General features: G+C 33.3%; 1 protein-coding gene across 2 annotated transcripts in view; it reads left to right on the top strand.

Moving 5' to 3' along the window:
* LOC110095261 overlaps nucleotides 1-8425 on the top strand; it is a 16372-nt gene extending 7947 nt beyond the window's left edge. Inside the window, exon 4 of one of the 2 annotated variants that reach the window (XR_002302949.2) lies at nucleotides 7965-8425. The gene's annotated coding sequence lies outside the window, so the exon portion shown is untranslated. Of the gene's footprint in view, nucleotides 1-6598; nucleotides 6831-7964 lie in introns of those variants that run through there. The other variant, XR_003700083.1, reaches the window with a different exon arrangement.
* Nucleotides 8426-9122: the final 697 nt, after the last annotated feature.

The following is a 9122-nucleotide window of genomic DNA, read 5'->3' as shown; positions in this document are numbered from 1 at the left end:
GGGGGTGGGGTTGGCGTAGAAGGAGGGAGAGAGGGTGTTTAAGTTCAATGTATGTGGGCCCTCCGCTTTAATTGGTGTTTGGATTAAATCTGGAATTCAATTTCAGATTTGATGCAATTGGGAAGGTTTCCTAATCTATGTTTGTCAATAAGGAAATTGTTTGAAATTCAAATATATAATTGAATTCCAATAAAGAGACTTTCCAAATGAGTAATATATTATTTTAGGAAAGCAATTAATGGGAATTTGAATTTTGAAATTCAAATTCAAGAAGCTAATTTGAGGGAAGGCCGGCGGCTAGGGAAGCTTATGGGAGGCCGACGAGTTTTGGGTGGTGGAAGGAGGGTTGGGCGGCGGTATGGGGTGGGAGGGTTCGGTTTCGGGAGAATGGGGGAAAAGGTTAGGTGGCGGCTTAAGGAGGAGAAGGGGAGAAAGAAGAGAAGACAACCATGAGCTCGGATTTCTCCGGCGGCTGGTGGGTATTGCGTAACCCTCTCCGAGGGATTTCACCAAAGAACTCTCAAGACTCACAAGAGAACAAGAAAAGCTGAAATTTCATATCATTCATCATCCTCATACAATGGAGAAAAACCTCTATATATAGGTCTTAATAATAAAAGCAAAATAAACGACTCAAATGCCCTCGGGGCTACAATAAGAACTCACTACTCATAGGGGTAAAATGGGAAAAATTGAAATGCAAAAATAAATAATACATAAAATATATCAAAAGTGAAGGCTCTGAATCGTAGCCGTCGATTTATGATTCCTTTGATGATAAACATGTTGAAATCTCTCGCTGATGTCCTCATCATCTTCTCTTATTGTTGGAAACCTATTTTCTTATTTTTAATATGAGCGAGGAGAGAAAGCAATTAATTGCAATGATGATTCTAATGAACACCCTCTAAGTGATGAGAAAGAGGGAGAATCTGGATCATAATTTATGACCTTAGACTACTTGTTTATATTGAAATGAGAGACTATTTATTTAGCATTGTTTATAGTCTTGTATGATTTTTATTGATCCTATTTTGATTTTTTATTAAAAAGGTAGAGGTAGACCTAATAAGGTTTGATTAGAAAATATTAGAAACTAGCTTTCCTTATTAGATTTAAATGAGAATTTGACTCTTAATAAAACACAATAGAGAAAAATGATTCATGTAGTTGACCTCACATAATGGGATAATGGCTTGATGTTATTGTTGTTATTTTGATTTTTTATGATTTTATTTCAACATTTTAATTTGATGTAGTATGATATTTCTTATTATTTTTTAATTAATTAGTGGTTTAACTATATGGCTAATGCCTCGTAACTCGCCTTGTCTTACTAAAAGAAAATATCTCAAATTCTCAATGCACGGTTGTACAATTTCAAACCTTGCTTTCAAGTTTGTCCAACTCCAATTTTCAGCTGCATGACATGGCCTAGAATACTTCTTGTTGACAATAGACAATCTTTACCCATCTCCAACACTAGGACAAGAATTTTACCGGCTTCTCCTTCCCAAACTACTTCACATTTTCAACTTTCTCATAATTTCCTATCAGATTATAAAATAATCTCTGATAATAATGTGATTATTACTTTTGACACCTCCAACTTCTACATTAAGGATCCAAAGACAAATCAAACTCTCATCCATGGTTATTGCCATAAGGTATCTATCTTTTCTCCTCTTCCAGCCGACCAGGACACTTTCATGTGCTGCTGTCCAGATCTTTTATGGCGGATCTCTGGCATAGGTGGCTTGGCCATCCCAGCTCCACTCTCTGTATTATATCTAGCCAGCCAAAGTCATTATTTATTCACACAAGGCTTTCATTTATGTTTTTTTCTGCCAGTCTGCTAAAACTCATTTTGCAAACATTTCCGTCGACGGTGGATTGTTTTTTTCAGCTAGTAAATGCTCTAATAATTGTGCAATGTATGCACTGTAATTCACATGCATGTATTCATCTTTTCCTTGGTCGGTGGATTTTTTTTGTTCTACAGCTTATTTTGTGAGACATGCACGTCGTTCAGGGAATGAGGGCCCCTATAATCTTTGCATCATCTGAACTTCACCTTGTCATTTCATTTAAACATCTTCGTTACTCATGGATGAGAAGAGGAGGCCCTCTTGAAGAAAAAAGTGAATAGGAATTCTGAGTTATTAGTCTGATTATGGTTCGTGTAAGTAGATAACGGACATTGAACTATAAAACTTGAAAAATTATCCTTCAATGAAAATTAGCTTTTTCCTTACTGGATCAGACATTAGATATGAACAACGGATGGGTTCAGAGGGCCTTAGGTTAGTATCATAATTGAATATTTACCCGTATTATTTTCATGCTCATCTTAAAAAAAATAAGGATAAAAAAATCTTTTCAGTGTAACGAAATTTCAAGTACTTTTTGTTTGGAATGGTGTTACTTTGATGTGCCAAACAAAATTAATCTTTTCATGTAAAGAAAAAATATTATCAATTTTATGCATTTTGAAGTTTGGTTAGCTTGAAGAAAATGCCCAAACAGATTTATGGAATTTGGCTTTCTGCTCAGGAGGATCTACATATGATATTTATTGATTTAGAGAAAGCATATGATAAAGTTCCAAGAGAAGTGCTATGGAGAGTTCTTGAAAAGAAATGAGTTAATAACGCTTATATTCAAATCGTTAAAGATATGTATGCAGGAGCTATTACTTCTGTTCAAACACAAGGTGGTTTGACCAAGTATTTTCCTATTTCGGTTGGATTACATCAAGGATCAGCCTTAAGTCCATATATTTTTGCTTTAGTCATGGATGTTCTCACTAGACATTTGCAAGATGATGTACCTTGGTGTATGCTTTTTGCTGATGATATTCTTCTTGTTGATAAGACTAGAGAGGGAGTTCAAGATAAACTTGAATTATGGAGGTCAACCTTAGAGTCTAAAGGTTTTCGCTTGAGTAGATTTAAAACTGAATATATGAAGTATAATTTTAGTTGTAATAGACCTAGTGAGGGGATTGTGACTTTGGGCGATCAAGTCATTAATAAGAGTACACGTTTTAGATATATTGGTTTTATTGTTTAGAGTGATGGTGAAATAGATGGGGATATTATCAGCAGAATTCAAGTTGGATGGTTGAAGTAGAGGACTGCATCGGGCTTATTGTGCGATAGAAAAGTCCCCCTCAAACTTAAGGGAATATTCTATAAGATGGTGGTGAGACCTGCAATGCTTTATGGTGCCGACAGTGGCGGAGCCAGAAATTTTTTATAGAGGGGGCCTTTTTTAATTTTATTAAATCCTCTCAATTTTTTTCGTCCGGGCTTAGAAACCGGCATTGATAGTTTTAAATATTTTTTTTTATTTAAAAAATAAACTACTAAATATAAGATAAAGTACACTTACAATTTATACAACATGTTCTTCATATTTAAAAAAAAAAAACTAAATAATAGCATCATTATCAATACAATTTAAATTGATTTAAATATAAAACATATATAATATAACTATATAAGTTGATCTAAATATAAAACTAAAAATAATTAACAAAGTAGCAGACGAATTTTTTTTATCATAAACAGAAAACTTATAAACAAAATACAAAAAATGAAATCTGAATATTCAGCACTTGAAATCGAAATGCAACAAACGAAATCCAAATTCAAACAAAATATTATATAGAAACCTAAAAATAGCATTTGAAATCGAAATGCAAAAGAAATTAATATAGAAAACTAAAACGAAATCTTACCTTCAGCACTTTAGGTTTTGGTTGCCGACTGGATCCAAGAGGGAAGAGGGAGAGGCGATGAGAAGCCGAACAGCCGAAACTCAAAATCTTCTAAGGCAGTGGAGGTCGGAGGCAGAGGCGACGAGAGCTTCCGGCCTGATCCGAAGGCAAGGGCTGGACGGCGGATGAGAGCTTACCGTGCTTTTTGATGTATACTAGAACCGCCCAAAACGCCCAAACGTCTACAGGTACAGTTTTTTTTTCCAGAGGGGGCACGTGCCCCCACGGGACCCCGCCTGGCTCCACCGTTGGGTGCCGAATGTTGGTCATTAAAAGAGAAATACTAAGTTAAGTGTTGCATAGATGAGGATGCTTAGGTGGATGAGTGGCTTGACCCTTAGAGATAGGATACGAAATGAGCATATACGTAAAAAGGATGGAGTAGCTCCAGTGGAAGATAAGATTAGAGAGAGTCGCCTTAGATGGTTTGGTCACATTAAAAGCAGGCATTCTGATGACCCGGTTTGGAAAGTTGATGTATTAGATTTAACTTTTGTTAAGAAAGGTAGAGGTAGACCTAAAAAAGACTTGGTTAGAAAATATTAGAAATGATCCTTTTTTTATTAGATTTAAATGAGAATTTTATTTTTAACCGAACACAATGGGGAAAAAGGATTCATGTAGCTGACCCAACATAGTGGGACAAAGGCTTGATGTTGTTGTTGTTGTTTGCATTTAGGGGCTGTTTGGTATGCTGAATTAGGAGTGTAAAATAAAGTAATTTCATGCATTTCTCAAATTAGATTGTTTGGTTAATTTTGAGCGGAACATAAAAAAGTCCTCCGAAGCATCAGCGGTGTATTACAAACAACGATTTCTGCGATATCGAAACCCGCTCAAATTGAGCGGGTTAGAAATTTCGTCGCGCGAAAAAAAATGCGAACAGCCTTTGCGGGCAATGGTTTCGTGGAATCTGAGCTTATAAGTGCTCCCTTCGTCTTCGTTCTTCCCACGCGTGATGGTTCCGCTGAATTGAATCTCTCTCGCGAAGCCGAACCCTTCTCTTCCAGCTACCTATTTTCTTTGCCTCCTTTGTTGCTGATCGACCTCGCTCCTTTGACGGCGTCCCTTTCCGATCGGATCGGAAGATACGACACTTTGATCGGAGGCCAGACGAGAATTCGCTGACTGTTAAACCCTAGTCGCAAGCCTCTTTGCCACCTTTGTTGCTGTTCTGTTTTGCCCCGTCGACGTCATTGCCTTCTTGATCGGTAACTTTCTACCTTCCGCGATCTTCTTCTTCCAAATCCTGTAAAATCGCTGAACTATAGGACTGCAAAGAATAATCATGGGTTAAAATCTTATTAGCTCTAGTAAACTGTTAAAATCTTTGGTGTAGGTTGAAATTTTTGCCGTTACCACTGCTTTCTCCTGTAAGAGTAAACTTCTGTTCTAACTTATTTGTCTTTCAGTAAGAATTGGATGTTAAAACATGGAAAAGAATCTGTCGTGAACATCTCTTGATTTGATGCTTGTATGTTTCCTCAATAGGTTTTTGTGACTTGCTTAAAGGATAATTGTGCTGCAACATTAAGGTACAAGTGGACTTTTTTCTAGTACCTTGAATAAGTCAATCATCATTCCCATCTTCTTTTTGAGTTAACTAATTTTATTCAGTTGTGGTTTCTAGATTATAACTTGAGAAGTCATCCAAACAATTTTGGGCCTGCTCTTATAATTGTTCATCATTCATTCCCATGAAGTACACCATGTGGTGTTAGCTCTGTTTAGAATAATTTTTCGTAATGAATTAGCTAATGAGTTGATGCCTACTGTCTTGATTTTAAAATTTGCAAGTCAAATAGCTATAAAGAGAAGTGCTACCTATGTTAGTAGATTTGCCTCGGCTTATTGGCAAGCCATGAAGCTAAAGCTTATAATTTTGAGGAATTCCTACTATAATGAACTAAGTATAATCTGATGCATTTTTTTTTCTCTTGAAACATAAATGAATTGTGTGATTCCATTATAATGAACTAAGTATAATATGATAACTCTTTTTTCACTTGAAACATAAATGATTTGTCTTTCTATAACTTGAAAAGAGGGAAATTAGTTTCTTACAATTTGTTTAAGTCTAAACATTAAGTACACTGAAGCAGGACTGTAAAATTTTCTCAGAAAGTTGTGGTTGGTAAGCCTAACATGACAGTGCCAAATTGTAGAATATCGTGTTTTTGGATCTTCTACGAAAATTGGCTATATCCTAGTTAGAGTTTTTGGAATTGCTGGGTTGTTTTGTTTCCTAAATCTTCAAAAGCAATGGAAGCTGCACTCATATAGCTTCGGTTCAGCGGGACAATGTGGTTTGATCCTGTATTTAGTATCTGGATAGCTTTGGGACTATGACAATTAATGGGGATTATAATATGCTGTGCATCCATCTAATATTTAAAAAGTTTGATGCTGCGAGTAAATATATAAGAATTCCTGCTTAATCTTAATACCAAAGAAAGGAAACCTTGTGACCAAATATGGTATATGATGTCTTAGAGTCTAGGATTGACTACTAGATTTGTTGATTTCTCTTTTATGAATTTAACTATAAGTTACTAATTTCTTCTTGTGATTTATCTCAAATGAGGATTTTTAGGATGACAGTATTTACTTGTTATTTCTTCTGATCCCTTAAAATCTTGCTGAAAGTATCATGAGAAGTCTCGGTGCAAGGGAGCTGTGTGACGCCATTTTTTGCTTACTTGTCTCATACTTTCAATTCAGATATTTGTTTTTTTTAATCTAAAATCTTTATATTAATTATTGCATATTTTAATAATTATATGATTTTTAATAAATATTTTGGGTTTATTGCTCTAGATTGGAATTTAAACATTTTTAGCTGGCAAGCATAAACAATCAAGTAGTTGTGGAATGATGAAATGGTTTGTTAATCTATTTTTGAAGTCGCTGCTGTGATTGAATGGGTTATAATTATCATGGTTCTTCTTTTAATTCATTGTTGCTTGAATCATTTGATTTATTGTAACGGAAGATTCCTAATTGATGGTGTTTGTTCATCTGTTTTATCCTTTTGGAGTGTTTATTGCTGAAGGTAACATGAAAGGTCTTTTAATTTTAAGTTATACTTTATATTTTTGCTTGAATTTTCACTTGATTTTATTTGCTTATTTCAAAAAATTTCATAATTCAGTTGGCAAGAATGATAGAATCATTTAGAGAAATTAGTTCGTGAAGCATTTATACAATTTGAATCTAGAAAACATTCAGTTGGCCTCATAAATCATTTGCATTCATTAAGCAAATTTGTTTAGTCTTCTATGAAATCTTCTCCAGTCTTTTGAAGACCACTCAGGTTGTGTAATGGGATTAATCTTCATTCAACCTGCATGTTCAAAGTATAAATCTTATGTGCAAATAATGGAAGATAAGTTGTGTAATGTAATTTATGTAACGTGGACTTAACATCATACTTTTTTGAAAAATGTTTTGATATTTTAATTCTTACAGGGCATTCTGCAATTCATTTCTGTTTATTACGTCCTCCGACTACGTCCGGTCGGAGCTAAAATCGCGCCAAAAAATGAGAAATACCGAGCAATACCAAACAATAACGAGGAATTCCATTATGTGAAGACCCAATACCGAGTTATACCGAGCAATACCGAGTTATAAAAATAATACTGAGTTTTTCTTAGAAAAAATCGGTATTTTTTTGTATAACTCGGTATTGCTCAGTATAGCTCAGCATAACTCGGTATTGGTCTTCACATGATGGTATTCCTTGTTATTACCAAATAATACCTAGCAATATCGAGTTTTTTTTGCGGGATTTTAGTGCCGACCGGACGTTCCTCTACGTACGTTCACCGGACCAAATAAAAGTTCCTTTCCACGGCCCTGGTATATTAAATGAGAATATTATTATATTCCTTTTTTTGTTTGAATTTATGATGTGTAATGTGAAATATTCTTGCAGGGCATTCTGAAATTATAATTAGAATAGGAGACATACTATCAAATGAGAATATTATTGTTTTCAAATAAAATAATTTTATAAAACAGATTTCTAATCTGCTTTAACTAAATGAACAATTATGCTTCATTCGGAACAGTTTGCTTATTGCTTAATTTTTTTACTAGAAGATTATTTTAAGAAGCAGTAAGAAAGCCCTTCCAAAAGAAGCGCTAGCATGTGTGCTTACCATAATTCTGTTGAAAGCAGATATGTTAGTGATCTCTTCAAAGAGAGAACTGAAAACAAGCCCAGTATTAACAACTGGATGATTCACCGCAAGGCAAAGAAGAGTACTGTGTGAATATCCATGAGTGTATTTGTTTGATGGCTGATAGTGTGAATGAAGTTGCTAACGTTATCAATATCTCAATAACATCTCCAAAGGAAATTCGAAATATGTATAGTGAATTGATGCTTGAGTTAACAAATATTCCTGGCTTCTCAGTAGAAGAGGTTGATACGATATATGATAATTTATTAAAAAATCCTACACTTATATCATTTTTATTTTTCAAAACCTACTGATTCGAAGGCTAGGTGGATGCGCAAGGAGCTAGGAAATTGATTTATATTTTTGAAGATTGGCATATTTATTAAGTTGTTATCATTAAAAATTGTTTCGTATAACATTGTTGTAATTATAACTACGAATAATGGGTATTGTTTTATCTTTTATTTCTTAGTTATAAATTTTCATTAATTTTGTTTACATGTTATGATTGAGAATCATGCGATTTATTGATTGCTAATAAAAAATAATTACTTTTATTGCTAAATTAAAGAAAGAAATCAGTTTGAAAATTTAATTTTCTGCAATTTTTTTGTAAAAAAATTACTTGAAAAATAAAAATTTAAAATTTAAATTTCTCTATATCACAAGTATATTTAAATTTAAAATTTTCAAAAAATTTAATTTAAAATTCCAAATATTAAAATTTCTTATAAAAAAAATCATGCAATAAATGAATACATTGCTTTTAATAATACGCTAGTTGTAAAGTCAAAAATAATTTATTAAAAAAAATGCTTTTACTTTACTCTGATTTTACCTAATCAAACCAGAAATTCTTGAGTTTAATTTGTAGACAATCAAACATGATCATATCACAAAAATCGTATATCTAAAGCTAATACTTGATTTTTTATATTTATTTGTATGACAGTTAAATCTGTAATTCATGTTAAAAATATTTCTAATATTAACTTATTTAAAACAAAACACAAATTTTCGTGCATATGCTTTGATATGATTTTAACAATAAAATGGTATATAAGAAAATATAAATGTTTAGGTGTGAGATATATAAATATATAAGAATATTTAAATATGCAATAAATAATAATTTTGTGGTATGTATGCACATC

The sequence above is a fragment of the Dendrobium catenatum genome, unplaced genomic scaffold (genome assembly GCF_001605985.2).
Source record: "Dendrobium catenatum unplaced genomic scaffold, ASM160598v2 fragScaff_scaffold_218, whole genome shotgun sequence".
NCBI lineage: Eukaryota > Viridiplantae > Streptophyta > Magnoliopsida > Asparagales > Orchidaceae > Dendrobium > Dendrobium catenatum.
The sequence above is the reverse complement of the archived record's forward strand: the minus strand, read 5'-3'. Positions and strand labels throughout refer to the sequence as shown.